General features: G+C 40.3%; 1 long non-coding RNA gene across 1 annotated transcript in view; it reads right to left on the reverse strand.

The window, feature by feature from the left end:
- The window catches only part of LOC147582242 (uncharacterized), a 611,785-nt gene extending 592,600 nt beyond the window's left edge, over window positions 1-19,185 (reverse strand). The window contains exon 1 of the long non-coding RNA XR_015248680.1: window positions 18,857-19,185. This is a non-coding gene — a long non-coding RNA (uncharacterized LOC147582242). The remainder of the gene's footprint in view (window positions 1-18,856) is intronic.
- Window positions 19,186-20,948: the final 1,763 nt, after the last annotated feature.

Genomic DNA, 20,948 nt, shown 5'->3' on the forward strand with positions numbered 1-20,948 from the left:
TTCTATGTTAAACACTCAGAAATATCCAATGGGTTGCAGATTGTATGTGTATAGAGACTAAGGAGAAAACTATGGTAGAATTTTAAAAAAAGCAGGTCTGTGATAACCACTCTAAATTTAAAAGTAGAGAACATGGAAAAAGACCAACACAAGACATATGATTTGGGAGAAACAGCTCTTGAAAATCTCAAAATGCAGAAGAATCTGGAAATAAACAATACAGAAACAAGACCACTATCCCCAGCCGACAGGTCGTTTACTTCACCAGAAACTCTGGCTTGGACTGGATATTCTTAGGAATTCCACAAAGTTCCACTTTTAAGAAGTGAGCTTGGAGGACATGACCAACAAAGGTATAACTTTCAAACACAGTCTGTTCTATTCAGAAAAGACTCTCTTTCTATCCTAAATCAGAAATGATTTACCTTGTCTAGCCTAAAGATGTTTATCAGTTCTTCGTGGGGAAAAGTGGTATTTTTTGCCTAAGCCTGTTATATATCAGTTGTGCTTATCATAAATAATGTTTATGATAACTTAGTAATATTTCATGATTTCCTTTTCCTATAAAATAGTTCTGCCCTTAAAAATGTTTTGGTATGGGGCGCCTGGGTGGCGCAGTCGGTTAAGCGTCCGACTTCAGCCAGGTCACGATCTCGCGGTCCGTGAGTTCGAGCCCCGCGTCGGGCTCTGGGCTGATGGCTCAGAGCCTGGAGCCTGTTTCCGATTCTGTGTCTCCCTCTCTCTCTGCCCCTCGCCCGTTCATGCTCTGTCTCTCTCTGTCCCAAAAATAAATAAACGTTGAAAAAAAAATTAAAAAAAAAAAAAAATGTTTTGGTACATTCACAAAGTTGCAAAAAAAGTTCATAGAGTCTGAAATTAAGAACTCTTGTGGCTATGCCTCTACCTAAAAGAGCTACTTCATGAAGCGGTCATGTTTATGTGGAAAGTTTTTTGTTTTTGTTTTTGTTTTAAGAGATTTCTGTCTGCTGGATAAACAAGTATTCCCCGCCAAGAAAAATTTAGGAGAGTCTTTAAACATTAAAAATGACACAAAAATTATAAATAATGTTTTATTTTTATAATAACAAAAATTAACATCCACTTGCTACCTAAGTAAAGACTTGGGCCAAGAACATTATGTAATATCAGGTGGGACTAAAATTCTCAAATGTTTTACTAGCTCTATAATCCTATTATTCTGATTCACCAGATTGAATGGTAGACATGATTTTTTTTTCATTCCATACCATGCATGCATTTATAAATTGCTTTACTAAACCTGCATAAACACTATAAGAAAATATATATATGCAACTGAGGTCATTTTTGACATTTTATTGGCATCAAATAAGAAAGAGCTACATAAATGCACACTCTCAGAAATGGACAGTCTTGTGTGCTAGGATTACTTTTAACCCCACGAGGCTTGTTTGAAATCAGGTGCAGAAAAAAGTCATCACTTTGGGTGGTGTATTTGTTTGTTAGGGCTGTCTTCAAAAAATGTCACAGACTGGGTGGCTTCAATAACAGAGGTGTATTTTCTCACAATTCTGGAGTCAAGAAGTCCAGGTCAAGGTGTTAACATGGCTCGTCCCTTCTGAGGGCTGTGAAGGAAAACTCTATTCCAGTCCTCTCTCCTTGGCTTACGGATGGCCAGCATCTCTGTGCCCTCACATTTTCTCTCTGTATCTGTGTCCAAATTTCCTCTTCTTATCAGGACTCCAGTATTATTGGATAAAGGCCTAGCCATATGATCTCATTTTAATTGTATCTGTAAAGACTCTACCTTCAAATATTGTAACATTCTGAGGTCACTGTTCCCAAGCAAGTCCAAAACCTAGCCAGGCAAATTCTATTATATTTTAAAGCTCGAGAATAATCGACTTCAGCTGGATGCTTTATCCACTGTGCCCCTCCGGGTGGAAGCTCTACCTCCCAGGCAAATCAGGGTCCAGCCCTGCTCCCTCACCCCAGGGCACCCCCACCCCTTAGCCCTGTGCTTCACTTCCTGGAACCAAGGGGGAGACGCCCCTCCCATGAGGTCTGTGTCCTCTGGGTCTTAACTTCTTGAATTAAAAAGTTGACTGAGGCGCCTGGGTGGCTCAGTCGGTTAAGTGTCTGACCTCAGCTCAGGTCATGATCTCACATGGTTCGTGGGTTCGAGCCCTACGTCAGGCTCTGTGCTGACAGCTCAGAGCCTGCTTCTGCTTCTGTGTCTCTCTCTCTGCCCCTAACCCACTCACATTCTGTCTCTGTCTCTCTCAAAAATAAGTAAACATTAGAAAAATCTTTTTGACCGTCCAACCAAGAGGGAAAATTGGTATTTTAGCCTTTTTGTTTGTTTGTTTGTTTGTTTAGAACCCAAGTCTTAGCACTGCCAACCACTAGCCAATGCCACTGGTTAAGCTGTTCAACCTCTGTACATTTTAGAGTCTGTACCTTGAAGTACGGATACCTTAAAGTAATAACACCTCCAAGGGAAAAAAAAATGTTTGACAATAAAATAAACTAAAAGCTCTATACTATGAGCTTCATAGGGACTCAATATTATCAAAGCAATTTACTGAGAAGTCAAACCAGGTGAATCTTAAGTTCCCATCCTCCTCCAAACGCTATGAGGCTTCATGCCTTGTAAATAAAACCCATGGCAGAAATTCCCAGACTCCTCTTTAATAAGCATTCTGATTGTTTTACTCCTACTTAGAATGGCATCACAACATTAGGAAGATAGGGACCAATGGCAGAGGAGAACAACAACTCCAGGCCTTGATTTTGAGGGAATTAAGTTAAATTCCAATTCTTTTTATACTTGACACTCTTCTTAGACCCCACAGATTAGTCAGAAAAGAAGACCGTTCAATGGCTTTTTAGGACTCAGATCGAGAACCCTTTCTCCCCTGTGTGCCCAAAGGTATTGCATTTGAAGGGAGTACAGAGATCATGGATACAGCGGAATATAACAGAAAAAAACATAGGCTGTGGTTTGGGACAGATAGGAATTAGAACTTTAGCTCTGCCTTACATTAGCTAAGTGACATAGGACACATCTCACTTTGGCTGGGTCTTACTTTTACCATCTATCAATGGTGATTCGATCAACATTCTCATGTACCATGTACGTTAGATGAAGGCAACAGGACAGAATAGATAAAATTTGCATTGTGTAAATTGGAAAGTACAATAAAATTATTCATTTGGATATAATCTAATTGAGAAATTCCACAACCCTAAGAAGAAAAAACTGAACAGAAGAAAGAGGTGAAATTGTAAATATACCCCCCTACAGGGGCGCCTGGGTGGCTCAGTCGGTTAAGCGTCTAACTTCAGCTCAGGTAAAGATCTCATGGTTCATGAGTTCGAGTCCTGTGTTGGGCTCTGTGCTGACAGCTCAGAGCCTGGAGCCTGCTGCAGATTCTGTCTCCTTCTCTCTCTCTGCCCCTCCCACACTCGCACTCTCTCTTTCTCTCTCTCTCTCTCAAAACTAAAATAAAAACATTTAAAAATTTTTAAAAATATACCCCTGTGTATAAACCATGGGGAAATTCATTGAGATAATCAAGACCTAAAATTTTTTTTGATGACCCATGCTATCAGTCTGTTTAAATATATTTAAGACACAGAGGTTCAAATTACCTTTAAGACTCTGAATACTTGACTTCCATATCTTAAACTGTAAAATTCTCAACTTTCTCTTATTTTTTTTACATTAAACTCATTTTTGTCTATCTATCAAATACTTTATGAGACTTGATTTTGGAAAGCTTTTTCCTGAAGTAGAAGGAGAAAACAAACAAAACAAAACAATAAACCCTCTGGAGGTTCTACCTGGAATACAAACAGATTTTCATGAAATGACTTGTATTCAGCATAAACCCACATTTCTCCACCTGGCCACTGAAATTAACCTGCTGTATCATGCCCACTTCTAGAGCTGGGCTAGGTATTTACTTAGAATGTTAGATGCGTCTCAGGTTTATTTGATCAGGAAAGATGATTTTCTGCATGGATTCCCTGCATGTTCCTTCATCATTTTTGGCATTTAACAATACAATATTTTCAAGTTCAGTAAAGCAGAGTGAATGCATTATATTATAACATGGTACTTTCAACAACTACACTATTCTTGCCAGATGGAAACATTTTCTTTTCCCATATATGTTAGAATAATTTGAGTCAAGAGACGAGAGTTTATTTAAAAATAAGGTTGAAGGCACATTTTTTTCTGGGATCAAGTGAAGAGAAATTTCTCTAAAAGTTACAGAAAAAAAAAAAAAAACATGAGAGAATTCAAAGGGAAGTTTGAGAACATTTAAAAGAATAGATTGAATGGAGAAATCCTTCCTCAGTAAAATTATGCTAAGCAATAGTAAAGCCCCCAGGTGGAAAAAAGAAAATCCCTTAGGTGAAAGTTTCTCCAGATCAAATATGGAAGTTAAATTACAACACAGACCATAATTGTCTTTGTATGAGACTTAAGATCAAGGCTACCATCAAGACATAATAAAACATCAGATTAGAAATCAGAAATCCTAAGCACCCAGGTGGCTCAGTCAAGTGTTCAACTCTTGATTTCAGCTCAGGTCAGGATTCCAGAATCAGGGGATCGAGCCCTGTGTCAGGCTCTGAACATACCTTCCATAAGATATTCATTCTCTCTCCCTCTCCCTCTCTCTCTCTCTCTCTCTCTCCCCCCCCCGCCCCATCTCTCTCCCTCTCCCCCCTCTGCCTCTCTCCCAAACTTGCTCTGTCTCTCCCTAAATTAAAATATAAATTAAAATAAATTTAAAAAATAAAAGCTTAAAAAGAAATCAGAAAACCTAAATTAAATAATACTTCAGTAATTTTGCTATATTTCCAGGTACACCACAAAATTTCCACCTGTAAAAAATGTATTGTCAGAGTCTACTACTAAGTCTGTTTGTGAGTTGGAAAAAGCTATTAGAGCTCTGGGGTGACAGCAAATCTTATAATGCCATGTAATACTTAAAAATAAAATGAGGTCGCTAAGTGGGAAGAAGATATTAGGAAAACCGCTAAGGATCATTTTTATGTGATATCAAATTATTGTTGTTACTGTATGCACAAGAGAGTATTAATCACATTCATAAACTCATTTTGAAATAACGAGAGATTTGCAGAAAATTGCAGAAAAAAATGTTCAGGGAGATCCTATGTGCCCCTCAAGCAGCGTTCTCCAATAATAATATTTTTTGGTAACAATTATACGATACTAAAAACAGGATACTGACATGGGTACAACTCAGAGAATTTATTTGAATTTCACCATCTTCAGAAGCACTTATTTAGGTGAGGGTAGAATTCTACAGAATTCTGCCACATGTGTAGCTCCACATGATCACAGCCACAATCAATCTAGAAGGTTCTCTGTGGTTACCTCTGTGTAACCACATGCACATGCCTCCCACCAATTCTTAACCACCAGCAACTATTATTATGTTCTCTCTCTTACTTAGCTATGTCAGAATGCTATACGAATAGAATCATAAAGTATGCACTCTTTTGAGATTAGCTTCTTTCACGCAACACAATTCCCTTGATATCCACCCAAGTTTTTGTGTGTACCCATAGTTTGATCCATTTTTTGTTGTTATTTACTCCTGACCTATATATTCCATGATGTAAATGTGCTCCAGCTTGCTGACTCGTTTACCTGTTGAAAGACCTTTGAATGTTTCCAGTTTTTGCCTATTACTAATAGGAGTGTATAAACATTTGTTTATAGGTTTTGAGTGAACATAAAATTGCATGTCTCTAGCATGCATGCCCAAAAGTGTGACTGACTGAAGGATCAAATGGTAGTTTTAAAGGGAAATAAATGATGAACTGTTTTCCATATTGTTTCTTCCGTTTTAAATTCCCACCAACAAACTATGCATGATCCGGTTTCTCCACATCTTTGCCAGCATTAGGTGTTATTATTTTTATTTTAACAAGTCTGATAGCTGTGAAGTGACCTCACCACAGTTTTAATTTGCACTCCTCTAGTGATTAATGATGTTAAAAATCTTATTGCATGCTTATTTGCCATCTGGATCTCCTCTACAGTTAAGCTTTCTGCTCCTGTCTTTTCCCACTTACTAACAGGATCATTTGGGGGGGTTCAGAATGTTGAATTTTGAGGGTTCATTATACATTCTAGATACAAGTTCTTAGTCAGGCATATGGTTTGTGAATATTTCCTCCCAGTCTGTAGCTCACCTTTTTATCTTAACAGAGCTGTTCACGGAACAAACATTTAATTCTGATACACATACTTTATCAATTGTTTTTCTTTATGCATTATCCTTTTGGTGTCAAGTCTAAACGGCCTAGTTCTAGGTCCTAAAGAGTTTCTTCAATGCTTTTATTTTTTCCTAAAAGTTTTATACTTTGTGGCTCACATTTAAGTTTGTGATACTTTTGAGGTTAAATTTTGTGTAAGTTTTGAAGTTTAAGGTCATGTTCTTTTTTTGGCCTATGGATGTCCAATTGAAAAGACCATCTTTCCTCCATTTAATTGCTTTTGCACTATTATGAAAGTCAGTTGGGGGCGCCTGGGTGGCGCAGTCGGTTAAGCGTCCGACTTCAGCCAGGTCACGATCTCGCGGTCCGTGAGTTCGAGCCCCGCGTCAGGCTCTGGGCTGATGGCTCAGAGCCTGGAGCCTGTTTCCGATTCTGTGTCTCCCTCTCTCTCTGCCCCTCCCCCGTTCATGCTCTGTCTCTCTCTGTCCCAAAAAATAAATAAACGTTGAAAAAAAAAATTTTTTTTAAAAAGAAAGTCAGTTGGACATATTTGTGTGGGTCTATTTCTGTTTTGTTTTGTTTTCTTTTCTTTTGACTTCTGTTCCATTTACCCACGTCTATTCATCTAGTATTCACTGTGTTGTTACAGGAGATATTTAGTAAACCTTAACACAGAAAAAAATAAATCTTTTTTCAAAATTGTTTTAGCTTTTTGAGGTCTTTGCTTGCAGAGATGATTTCTTTCCACCCGTATTTTAGAATATTTTAAAATATGCATGTATATATCTACAAAAGATCTATAAAAATCCTTATTAATATTTTTATAGGAATTGTGTTAGACTTAATCTAGCCACATTTCTACTATGTTGAGTCTTCTAATTCATGAACATGGTATGTTTTATCTACCGTAAGAAATGTGCCACTCTGGTTCAAATATTGATAGTGGGGGAGGCTGTGCATGTGTGGGGGCAGAGGGCATATGGGAATTCTCCGTCCTTGCCACTCAGTTTTGCTGTGAATACAAAACTCCTCAAAAAGTTGAAGTATATATTTTAAAAAGTCTGTTAACATCTCCTTGATCATGCACTCCAGCCTATTAAAGAATGAGATTGTGAAAACAGTTCAAGATTAGGGACGTATTTTGGAAAAAGCTATTACTGAGATGGGAGTCCCACTCTTGATTCCTACAAATAGGGAAAGTGTCTCTGATAGACCACATAGAGAGTTTAACGTATCACCCTTAGAACCTGGAAGACAATAAGCAGTGATACCTATTTCATGATTCAGAGAGCTAACAAACAGAAGTCTGTGGCAACTAGGATGCTCTGGTGTTAGAGCAAATGAGAAGTAGCTGCATTGGGATTTGTCTGCCTCAAATCATTTCTCCTATCTCCTTCTCACCCTGGAGATTTTAGAAACCATTTATTAAGATGAGATAAAACAGGAATGCCTGGGTGGCTCAGTCAGTTCAGTGTTCAACTCTCCATTTCAGCTCAGGTCATGATCTCATGGCTTTTGAGTTCGAGCCCTGCCTGGGGCACCACGCTGAAAGTGCCAAGCCTCCTGGGATTCTCTCTCTCCCTCTCCTTCTACCCTTCCCCTGTTCGCGTGCTCTCTTTCTTTCTCAAAAATAAATAAATAAACATGTAGAAAATTGTATTAAAAAACAACAACAAAAAAAAGATAGGATGGAACACACCAGATCGGGAAAGATGAACAGGTCAACCACACCTGTATTAATAGTGTACCAAAGAACTGATTGCAGACCGAAGATAGAAAAGAGGCAACTATTTCCCTGCACTTTTCAAGTTATTCAACAAGACCAGGGGTTACCGAGATATTAGTTACCTGGAAATAGCCAAAAAAGCCCTGTAGTTTCCCTTGGATTTCATGTGAGGGTCTTGGGAAAAAATAACCTTTTGAATATATATGCAGAAAAAACTGGAGTAGTTGAATGTAGTGTTTGTTCTGATAACACCATGTGTCCTTCTTTCTTAGAGTTAGAACTCTACACTTAAAATAGTAAAATAACAATGAATAAGGAAAGGCAAGCACTTTAGTAAAAACTATTTGGTAGTCTACTTACTGATCGTTTTAAATTAATATAATTTCTTGGGGCCCCTGAGTCGGTTGAGCACCCAACTTCAGCTCAGGTCATGATCTCACAGTCCGTGAGTTCGAGCCCTGTGTCAGGCTCTGTGCTGACAGCTCGGAGCCTGAAGCCTGCTTCAGATTCTGTGTCTCCCTCTCTCTCTGCCCCTCCCCTGCTCATGCTCTGTCTCTCTCTGTCTCAAAAATAAATAAAAACATTAAAAAAAAGAAAGAATTTTAATTAATAGAATTCTTTTAGAAATCAAGTTTCCAAATGTCCCAAGAATCATAGTTATTCTAGCACTGGGTACAAGTTTATACTAAAAATATAATAACCATAATAATGTTTTAAAAACAGCAAGATCTCCAGGCCACCTAGATGTCTCAGTCAGTTAGCATCTGACTCTTGATTTCGGCTCAGGTTGTGATCTCGTGGTTCTTGAGTTCGAGCCCCACCTCTGCACTGTCAGTGCAGAGCCTGCTCGGGATTCTCTTTCCCCTCTCTCTCTGTCCCTACCCTGCTTGCGCTCTCTCTCTCTCTCAAAATAAATAAGTAAATTTAAAATTTTTTAAATAAAAATAAAAGTAATTTTTTTTAAAAAAGCAACACTTCTTCTCACATAGACTTTTTTATTGCAAAAAATGTAATAGCACCTGGTCTTCCTGAAGATTTTCTTTAAGAAAGAAGGGGAAGAGCTAACTTTAAGTACCTTCTAATTGTTAGGCACTCCATTCACATTATTCCTTGTAATTCTTACATTTATCCTTGACTGAATTCTTAAAGCTCTCAGCATCCAATTTGGGGCTTTTTGTTTATTTAGTTGACTTGTTTTGTTTATATAGACCGGTAAACTGACATTCTGGGAAAACTGATTAATGACTCCATGAACACAAAACTGGCCAATGGGACAAACAGAATTGGATTTCCAAACTTTTATTCCAAAGTACATGTACCTCAGTATTTCTGGTACTCCACCACACTTGGAGAACCTAGTCTGACTCCACTATTAAAAGAGACATTGCTATTTGCTTTTTCTTAGTATATTCGAAATCTTGGAGTCTGAAAAATTAACACTAACAGTCTGCAATACTGGCCTTCACAATACTGGCCTTCACAAGAGGGCCAATGGTGATATGTGTTCAACCACAAATTAAGTTGTTATGATAAGTCATGTTTCAAAAAAAAAAAAAGAGCAATAACAGAGAAGGAGTAGGTGTGGTTGTAGAAAGATAGAAAAAAGAAACGTGAGGCAGTAATACATTTCTCATGGGAAAAGTTATGGGCACGTCCACAGCTAGTGTTTGGGATGCCCCGTTCTTTCAGTGATGTTCCAGAACTCTTAGCAATAGCAAACGATGACTCATTTGCCATAATCATGAACAGAACAGTGAAGTTCGGTAAACAAACAAATAACACTTATTTCAAGTATGTCCATTCACTGGAGATTAAAAGAGAAGATGTGCTGGTCAGATGCCCTGTCTCAAATTTGTCATTTTTCAGCACATTTGCCCTTATTTGCAGAGTAGATTGGTTTTTGGGGTTTTTTTTTTTTTTTTTCTTCTCAGGTCATTTTTCTAGAAATCCTGGTAACAGTCTAACAGGAAAAAAAAAATGGTTTTCCAAATGGTTGAAAATGAATTTAAACAGAAAAAAAGAAAACTAGCATTGCAAACATCAATAACATCATCTCAATAGCCTTTTCTTCCTAATCTCGGATGAAATAGTAGGAGGCAGAGAAGTCATTCTAAGCAGTGTGATTAAAGATTTATATTCGCCACTTAAAGACACCACACCAGTAGGCAGCCAAATCAGTAAATCTTGTCCAATTCTCAACAGCAGGTAGACAAGTCTTTGGAAGGAGAAAAAATATTATACTGTTGGGTGAATCCAATAAATTGAAGCATGGAAAGAATTAGGACTCTGTGGGTACGCTCAAAAGCTCATTCAAGTTTCTTGTCTTCTTAAGGCTTTTATATTCCCAGTGTTATGAAAATACACTTTCAACTTATCAAAATATTCTGCAAACCTTCAAGACTCTAAGGCAAGGTTTCATATCTGTTTTTGTTTGTTTCACTTGTTTTGCTTTGTTTGAGAGGCCTCCAAACTGTTTTAGAGAATTAATATACACGATTTCAGGCATGGCATGTCCCCCTGACTCCTCTTTTATACCAACCCTTCCTGACTACCTTATAAATCTTCCATTTAACAGTAGAGGAGAGGCAAATGTAAGGGTAGGAAAAGTAACAAAAAGTCTCCGTGAGGCCATGAAATATTGCCATATATAAATGAACAGTGCTTTTCAAAACTTCAAGCTGAAACTCTTCAAAGATTACTTGACAATTCCTAAAAATTGAGAAACACCGATCAGTAGTTTCTATACAAAACTGTATAAAGTAACTGCCTTCAATTATTCCTGCCAGATATGCTTGGAGATTTGCAGGACTCAATGAAGTCTTTAAAAAACAGACTGGGATTTATTCAAGCCCTCATTAATTTAACCCTATCGATTTATGACTCTGACATGTGTTTGTACCAGAAACAAACAAACAAAAAAAATAATCAGTCTAAGTTGTTTGTCTACATTGTAAAGCTTTCCTTACACATATGCCACTATGCTACTACTTATGTGGGAATTTATTCTGGTGCATGTGGCATTCTCTTGTGAGATTAAAAATGGCACCCAACATGATCCCACCCTGCCATCACAGCCCTTATCTAACGCTGTTCCTCTCAGCAGCATGAAGCACTTTTCATTTCCATTCTGGAAACATTTTCTTCTCTAAATTCACCCAACCTCATTCTCTCGTGTAGTTCTTATTGTCTGTGTTTTTCCCTTTTGCCTCTCAGGCCACCCTGCCCTCTTCCTCTACCTGGATCGGACTCAGCCCAGAAGCCTATCCTAGTCTTCTTCCTCTCCTCTCCTAATGAGACAGCCATACTCATCTGAGGCAGCAGCCTCTGTGTGCATATTAGTCCTAAAGCTGTATTTTCAGCCTCCCTCTTGAATGATGCTCCTGCAGGGCCAACATCTTACTTTCATTTCTCCTTGGTGTCTCATGACGTGCCAAGCTTAACAAGTCCATAATGATTTATTGATTTGCTGCTATCCTCAAATCTATCTCTCCTCTTATGATGCTCTTGTCAAATGTGTCTCTTTCTATCTTTAGCATTGCAGTCTTAGCTTAAGCCACTATTATCTCTTACCATCCCAAGGTATTTGCAGAAGCTTACTAATTTGCTTTCTTTTTATTCCATTGCCTTTTTACCTTCTTCAAAAAAAAAAAAAATTGTCAGAGGGACGCATGAACTTTTTCAGTGATTTCTTTTTGATCTTAACATAAATAGAAATCCCGTGACCTGGATTTTATGAGTTGAATCATGTCACCCCAAAAAAAGATAATATCGAAGTCCTAATCCCCAGGACCTCGGAATGTGACCATATTTGGAAATAGGGTCATTCCGGACAGAATTCCTTAAATTGAGATCATACTGGAGTAGGGTGGGCCCCTGAGACTGTATGACTGATGTCCTCATCAAAAGCCGTCCAGGTGAAGAAACGGGATCACACAGAACACCACATGCAGACAGAGACATCGACTGGAAGGACACCAGTCCCACCGTCGACTTGTCACGCCAAGGGACACCGAGTACTGCCATTTGTCACCAGAAGCGAAGAGAGAGCCATGGAACAGATTCTCCCCCAATACCCTCAGAGGGAATCAACCCTACAAACACCTCGGTTTCAGACTTCCAGCTTCCAAATCCGTGAAAGAATAAATTTCTGTTGTTTTCAGGGACCCAATTTGTGACACGTTGTTGCAGCAGCCCTCGGAATCTAATGCCACGGCTCAATATTCTTCATAATTTACCGTTACCACCTTCCTTTTCAAACCTCATCTTGCACTGCTTTCCTCTCCCGGTTTCAGCTGCTGTGGCTATACTAAAGGCCATTTTTCACCTCAAGCCATTTATCTAGGCTGCTCACTCCCATCCCACATGCTCTTTATTTTTACTCTGAGACTCATTCAGATGTCACCTAAAATGTCACCTCTTCACAAAGGCCTAAAATTCTCTGGTAACTGTTTCAATAAAGTGATTCATTTTGTAATTATCATTATTATTATTTTCTTTATCAGTGGAATGTCTTTCTTCTTTCACATATTTGTTTGATGAGTAAAGAAACTTTGTCTTGGGGCGCCTGGGTGGCTCAGTTGGTTAAGCATCCGACTCTTGATTTCGGCTGAGGTCCTGAACTCGTGGTTCGTGGGTTCGAGCCCTGTGTCAGGCTCTGCAGAGCCTGCTTGGGATTCTCCTTCTCCCTCTCTGCCCCTCCCCCACTTGCGTGCGCGCGCGCTCTCTCTCTCTCTCTCAAAATAAACGAATACACTTAAAAATAATTCTTGAAAAAAAATGAAAATTTGTCTTGTGACACTGCAGAACTGGCACTTAGCACGGTGACTGGGAAGTCATCCTTGCTCAGCTGAGGAATGGAGGGAAACAACAAACCAAGTCACTTAAAAATAGATTTGAGGGGTGCCTGGGTGGCACAGTCGTTTAAGCGTCTGATGCTCCATCTCGGCCCAGGTCATGATCTCACAGTTCGTCAGTTGGAGCCCCTGCTTGGGATTCTGTCTCTCCCTCTCTCTGCCCCTCCCCTGCTTATGTGCTCGCTCTCTCTCTCTCTCTCTCTCTCAAAACAAGTAAATAAACTTAAAAATATATATAGATTTGAAAAAGCTACTGGGAAGCTGGCTGCAGAAAGCAACGTTTTATTGAATGTTTCTGAATGAACAATGATCGTTGTCCCCCATAACTGGTCCATGTTTACAGTCAAGTTTTCCTGAAATGAATATAGGTGTGGAAGAACCTATTACCCAAGTGCCCATTACCTTTGGCCTCGGAATAAGCCTTGCCGGGGTCCACTGTCACCGACCACATTCCCAGTAACAACCAGAGCTGTGTATCAGCTTCTCTCTATCCACACTCTTTTGTGAAATTATCACATCTGCGTGTTACTTCGCAAACTAAAAAGTCTAAGTTAACCTGGGAAGGGAAATCCTGTAGAATCGAATTCCTGAAGCACTATCTTTGCCGCTTATTAGCTTCTGACCCGAAAACAACCTTTAAGGCCTCAAGGCCACGGTGTTCACGCTGGCAGCATAGAGAAGGTTAAGGGCGGACCTCCCTTTCTCCCAGGATTGCTATGAGCGGCTACTGGTAGTGAAAAGGGTAGGCTCATTCCCAGTACTCAGCTCTGTGTGACTCAAAGAGGATTGGTGTCAAGGAAATCTTACGGCATAAATAATGTTAACATTTGGCTAAATGGCTAACTAAACAGCATTTTGCCTCATCTAATATAGTCTGTCAGATACATAGCATTCCAATGAATTTTCCCTTTTGCAAAAATTTCACAGGCGCTCCCGTCCATAAATTCAGCCTGTTCTCGTTAGTCAGCGATTGAATGATAGCTAACTTCACAAAACTTAACTCCTTTTAACGTGAAATTTTCACCTGCCATAAAAAAAAGAAACACAGTCTGAGAAATGTGGTATTTACAGATTCACCCATCAAGGTGGTCTTTCTCAAAAGTTCTGGAATCTTAGACGCGGCCTGTAAGTACTCACCCTCGTCCTCCCCGCTCCCCCTACCCCCACCCCCAGCACGACTTCTCTACTTTGGGGAAACAAAAAAATCAGCCGCACGGCTTCCGTAACCCAGAGCTCAAAGTTGGTATGACTTACAAAACAACTCCGTTTAAGGGAAATGGGCGATACTCTTAAATGATAAGCCTCATTATATAAAAGCCTTAGATGATATTATATTATATATTATATATAAGCCTTATATTATATATAAGCCTTAAATGATAAGCCTCAGTATATATTTTATATACTGAGGTCTCAAAACACTGTGTCTCAGTGATTTTTCTGAGGATCACGTGAAATCATGAGTACAAAATCCTTAGCACAACCTTCCTCACACTGAGCACCTAACACATGGAAGGTCATTTATTCTTCTCAGACAAGCAGCACATGCTCCTGGGATCAATACATCTGTTTGAAAGATGTACAGAAAGCTTAGGGAAAACCATGGCATTTCTTTCTAGAGTATCAATTTTCCTTGACAGAAGACAATGCAAAATATTAACTATGTGTGAAAATACACATATGTACTCCAGTAGAAATTTTACATTTTTAAGCACAGCAACTTAACGGATTTTACTGCTAGGTGGGTAGTATGCGGAAAACAGATATTTTAAAGTCAAGGACTGCGGTGCTCCTGAGTGGCTCAGTTGGTTGAGCGTCCGGCTTCGGCTCAGGTCATGATCTCACGGTTCATGGGTTCAAGCCCTGAGTTGGGCTCTGTGCTGACAGCTCAGAGCCTGGAGCCTGTTTCGGATTCTGTGTCTCCCTCTCTATCTCTCTCTTGCTTGCACACTCTCTCTCTCTCTCTCTCTCAAAAACAAATCATTAAAAAAAGCCAAAGACTTCATTTGATCAGGTAATAAGCAAATAACTAGGACAAGAATTCTTACATCTCAGGGATTATGGTCCCAGCAATATAACAGAGATACTAACAGCTGCCTTGAAAGACTATAGTGACAATGTATTAAAAAGCCGAGAACTATGCCTGTCACATAGTAGGTGCTTAAAAATAGTAGATACTGTGACTCCTTTAACTTCCCTTTGAAAATAAGATTCTATACATGTACAAAAATGAAAATAAAATAAAAAAAAAAAAAAACACAGCCATAACTTGATCTAATTGCTTACTGTTGGCAACACACTTCCTTCACTAATGAAAACGCTTTTAAAATAAAAACTTCTTGTTCTTCCATTTATTTTAATTAATATGTCTGAGGTCAGACGGTTGCTGCGAAAGGGGTCTTTTTTCTCTGAGGTGGGGAAACAAAAAGGTAGAGGTTTTAAGAGTTGTTTAATAATAAGGGTAAAATATGAGTGCTCTCCTTCTTAAAACTCATTTAATTTTCTTTTAATGTGCCTGAAACTTTGCCAAGATTTAAATTGAACTCCTGAATTTGATTTTGTTTAAAAGATTTCATATTTGTCATCACAGCTTCATTTTTTAAAAGTTTAGGGCCCATTCATCAAGATAATGATTTGGGCACTCTATGTGCTTGGAGGATTTTAAGACCAATTCATTAGAAATACCTGAAATTTCTCAGGGCATTCATATCATGAATATCACCAGGAAGAGTTGCTTGGCCATCCTATAAAGAGTGTGAATCCAAGTTAAAAGACCCCTTGAAATCCATTCATTTTGTTTCAATTTAAGGCCACTTGTCTTGTTGGAAAGAACACCAGCTCTGACACGAAAGCTCAGGATGGATGGTCAAGTCCGTTTGACTTCTCACTCCCAAAAGTTAAATTACCCATGAAATAAGTAAAAAGGTCTACCCTTTCCTAAAGAGTTGTCATTGTCAAATGGCACAAAGTATTTCATGGATTCCAAAATGCAATAAAAATGAAAGCCATTCAGTACACAACTATTTGTTGAATATCTACTATGGGGAGACCCTGGGGGAAATGCACAACTTACGGCCTCATCCAGTCTGCAATCCGGTACAGTAAGTAACAATCAATGACAACCTATGCTACATGTTAGAAAACGATGTATCCTGAAGAATTTAGTCACCTGACATTTTTCTGATATTATAATGTCACTCTCCAATGTAAAATTTGATGGTTTTACATATTGCTGGTATAATTTTACAAGGTGACTTGAATTAGGAAAACAAGAATACACACCAAATAAACACTGAAAAAAAAAACAGTGAACCTAATAAATAATAAAAACAAAATATTAGCAGCTAGTAGAGACTATAGGGATTTTCTTCTTTTTTCTCCACACTTCCTTTTTAACAGTGTAAGAATAACCCTCTCCTCCTTGCCTACACTTCTGTAGGCTTGTGTCCTAGGAGACAGATAAAGAACCCACCGAATGCAGAGAAGATATATAGAGTTCCTGGGTGGAAAGACCCAGGGCCAACTTAATGGCATTTATGCTGGAGTTTGAAGGAAGGGCTGGATTTGCATATGAATAGATGTTGGCAGATATAGCCTATTTCTACAGGGATTGACAATGGAGCTATCTTTGTAAGATCTCAAATCAGCTTTGTAAAAACTTGCCAAGGAAATCTACCCAAGGACTTGGATTCCAAACTTGGAAGAGAAGGTCTTTTTTGCTGCATGCCTTTCTTTTTGCCCTTTAACATTTTAATTAAGACTTCAGAGATGGTCCCCTTACCCATCCTCAGCTGTTGCACACCTCTGTTTAATCTGATATAGAGCAGCAATACACAACTTGAGGGGAGACACAAATAGGATTTTTTTTAAGAAGAAGAGATATTGAATATACTTTGCAGAACACTGGTAGAAATGTCTCTCTTCATTTTTTTTTTTGAATGTTTATTTATTTTTGAGAGACAGAGCACGAGCAGAAGAGGGGGCAGAGAGAGAGAGACAGACCCAGAATCCGAAGCAGGCTCCAGGTTCTGAGCTGTCAGCACAGAGCCTGACGTGGGGCTCGAACTCACTAACCATGAGATCATGACCTGAGTCGAAGCCAGACGCTTAATCCACTGAGCCACCTAGGCACCCTGAAAATGCTTCTCTTTAGAAAGTAAATTTACCGGAGCGCCTGGGTGATTCAGTGGGTTGAGTGTCTGACTCTTGGTTTCAGCTCAGATCATGACCTCCAGGTTCATGGGTTCAAGCACTGTGTTGGGCTCAGCGCTGTCAGTCTGCTTGAGAATCTCTCTCACCTTCTCTCTCTGCCCCTCCCCCACTTGTGCGCATGTGCTCTCTCTCTCAAAATAAATAACTATTTTTTTAAAAAAGAAAATAAATTTACTTACCAATATTTGTGTAATACATATTCATTACAGAACATTGGGAAACCACAAAACCTTAAAAAAATCACCTATTATTCTACTAACTATATTGAAATACATTTTTATCTTTACCCCAACTCTATATAATATATAATATTATTCACTTTATTTGATAGATGAGAAAACAGATGCAGAATGGTTAAGCTAAGGCTTCTAAGACGACATTGGAGTTGAAACTGGCTGGGGAGGTGGGGGGGGGGTGGCCGGGGAAGCTGGCTGGAAACATGCAAGTGTCCCCATCCTCTACAAAGCATCACCATGCACGGTAAGTGCACAAGAAGGGTTTGACAAACGGAAACCAAACTGTTTTCATGGTTGTGGCTCCAGAGAGCAGAAAAGCAAGAACTTTTTAATCAACCAGAATTGGGTTTCAATCACAATTTTCCTAGTTTTGGACATTTCATTTTTCCCTAAAATCAAGCTTCAACTTCTTCAACTGTATGCGGAATAATGCCAGACTAAAAAATAGAACTGTGAGGAGTCCACGTAAGGTCTGTAAATCCACAGCAACGACATCCACACATGGAACTCAGCAAATGGGGGATTTGATTATCGACATGCCCACCACCTGAGGCTGACTCGATTCTTTCTCTCACTGACCTGTGATGCTAAACCTGCAGGGTATGCTCTCTACCAAATTTATCCAAAATGGCACATATGTGATGAGCAAGTAAAATATAAAATCATTGTAATGCAAGAAGCCACCTGAGATTATCTGAGCACACGTCAGATTCTCTTACAGGCAATGATGAACATTTGAATAGTATTTTAGAGTTTACAAAGAATCAGTAAGAATGGTGATTGAGGACAGCCTGGTTAGGATTAAGGCCCCACCCACAAAGGATACTTCAGACCTTGGATAATTTCACTCAAGGTCATACAATAGCTCTGGTCAAAGTCTGAGGGCATTGCATCAACATTCACTACATTATTCTACAGAAAAGAAAAATTTTTTTTCTGCAGTTAGGTGAAGTGATAGTAAATTAAAACAATTAACAGCTAGAATATTGCCAAACCGCTTTTGTGGGCAGTGAGTAGCAAAGGAAATAAAAGTAAAATGAGAGATAGGTAGAAAGCAAACATAAAGTGACATAGGCACGATGAATATCAGGCATCTATCATGCATCTATATGCATTTTCCCATTCGCAAAACATCCTTTATGGTGACAGTTTCATTCTTAAATAGCACATTGCAAATGGCTCTTCGCTTCTTTCTCCAGGGGACACGCTTTGTTTCCCTAATCACTTGATACAGTGGTTTGCAAACTTGATGTCTCTCACAATCCCAGGGAGTTTGCTAAAGCACAGATTGTCCGGCCCGCCCCAGAATTTCTGAATCAGTAGTTCTGGGGCAGGACCCAAGAATTTGCATTTTTAACAGGTTCCCAAGGCGTAATCATGCTGCAGCTCCTAGGAACACACTTTGAGAACTAGCACAGTCCTCCTTGAGGCTCAAGGCCACTCCCCCCGCAAAGAATCCTGGGATCACTCTCGGCTCCTTTAAAGCCTTGTGCCCTGTACCAATTAGATTCATTACATCACAGAAAGTAGCAAAACAGAGTCCGGGAAAGAGCATAACATGGGGAATAAAATGTGTTTGCGCTCACCCAGTAAGCAGCTGTGTCACCGTGGGCAAGGTCCTTCCTTCCGTGACGTGTCGCTTGGCACATATTCCCCGGTCTCTTCCCTGCGCTCCAGTCTCTGCCTAGCTCGGGCCAGCAGAACAAACAGCCCCTCTCGTGGCGGGAAGCAGTGGCTCCTGGAGGAGGTGAACCTGACTTTCAAGCCCGCCCCAGCTCCCGCTTGTCTGCAGGCCTCTGGGGTTGGCCAAGCAGCCTCTTCTAGTTCCAGCAGCTCCCAGGAGCTGAGGGTGTGCCCTGCCCTGCCCTGCCCGGTCCGAGCGGCACCCAGAGTTGGCCCGGTGACCGCGATAAACGCTCCCTTCCTGCGACGCCGGCGTCCCACGGAGGAGGCAGAGCCCGTTGGGGCGCCCCCTGCTGGAGGGAGGCCACCGAAGCGTCAACGTGCCGTCCTGGGCGCGGGGGGGGGGGGGGGGGGCGGGTGGTGCGAAGTGCCCTGAGCTGCTGCCGGGTGGTTTCGGCATAAAAGTTGGGGTGTCGCTGTGGGACATCGAATTCTTCACCCCTGCTCCGCGGAGAACCTCCTTCTGGCTTCTGAGTTCCCTCCAGATTGTGGGTTGCCCGCAGGGGTGAGGCTTAGGACAACATTGTGCTCAGCCGCTCTTACAGGCCTGCTCGTGTTTTGTTTTTCTCTTTGCCGGAGGTGGAGTCCCTCCGCTAGTTTTTAGGTTTGTGTTTTTGTGTTTGTTTGTTTGTTTGTTTGTTTGTTTTCATTAGAAGGTGTTCCACATGTAGCTGTAGATTCCACGTGTTCCTGGCAGGAGGTGAGTTCAGGATCTTCATATGTCACCTTGATGAGTCAATCCCACCATATATGACAGGGGAGGAAAGGAAACGGATGGCTATTTAGCTCCTGCTTTGTTCTAAGATTTCCATATGCATTAATTCTTTACATAATCAAAACAACTATTTTGAAATATATTATCAATCATTTCTACAAAAAGGGAAGCGGAAACTCAGAATTAGGGTAAGTTGCCCCGTGAGAAATAAACCCCCTGACCCAATCAAAGGAGGGACGGAGACTCGGCGCAGAGTGAAGCGAGGCTTTAATCAAGGTTCTTGCAAGAGCAGGTGTCTGGTGGACAGGCACCCTGGGGGTAGTTACAGCAGGCAGTTTATCGCCTAGTGTGAAGTCCCTCCCCTGATTCCTCATTGGCTGCGAACTACAGAGGTTACTGCCCTACCCGGAAGTCGCCTATGCCCATATAAGGCCGAGAAGCCGTTCCTTGAGGCGTCACAGAGACTTCAGGTCTTTGGCGCATGCTTACTGCAAAGCCCGGGAAAAATAAGCCTGTGAAATGGAGAGGGGAAGACGGAGCGGTAAGTGAAGTGTCTTAAGTGTTGCGGACTCCATTCTGTGGGGGTGGGGGCAGGGAAATTGTACATATTTCCAATAGGTTGTAAACTGGCCCACACAGCTTTTATGTGATATTTCTGAAAATGAATCATCTCACTTCTCACAGCCCGTGGCTCTCCCGCCCCCAAGGAGCCTGCTAGACTCAAACCTAGACTGCTCCATGTTCTCAAATATGAACTCTTTTCCCATTCTTCTCCAGCGAATTACACTCAGTAGAGCTGGGGGATGGTACAGGTCACTGCCGCCTGAATTTCCTGGTCCTTGTTATTTCAGATGGTTAGTCTCATCTTGCAAAGGTGAGGGTAAGTTTCCTGAAGACTTACGATATCAAAGCAAGTGTTAAGAATGAATTTCCTGTATTACGTCCTACTCTAGTCCAGGCATCAGAGAAAACACACCTAACGTAATGGAATCCTCACTTCCACCTAGAGACCTTTCTGGTTGACCCTAATGGAAGTGTTTTTTCCGGTTTCATTCCCTCCCTCGCTCTCACCGAGTTTTCTTCTCCAGATTGCACTTACCACTATCATAAGTTATGGTGTTTATTGCTGGTCTGTTTTAGGTCACTCTGGCTTGAATGGAAGCCTAACGAGAGCAAGGATCTTATCTGAATTGTTTCATCGTTATCTCTACCAGCTAGCAAATACTGGAACCTAGTAATAGACCAATCGATACTGTAAGTAAATAAAAAGATAATATTAT

The sequence above is a fragment of the Puma concolor genome, chromosome A3 (assembly GCF_028749965.1).
Source record: "Puma concolor isolate L17-30 chromosome A3, mPumCon1.1.hap2, whole genome shotgun sequence".
Classification (NCBI taxonomy): domain Eukaryota; kingdom Metazoa; phylum Chordata; class Mammalia; order Carnivora; family Felidae; genus Puma; species Puma concolor.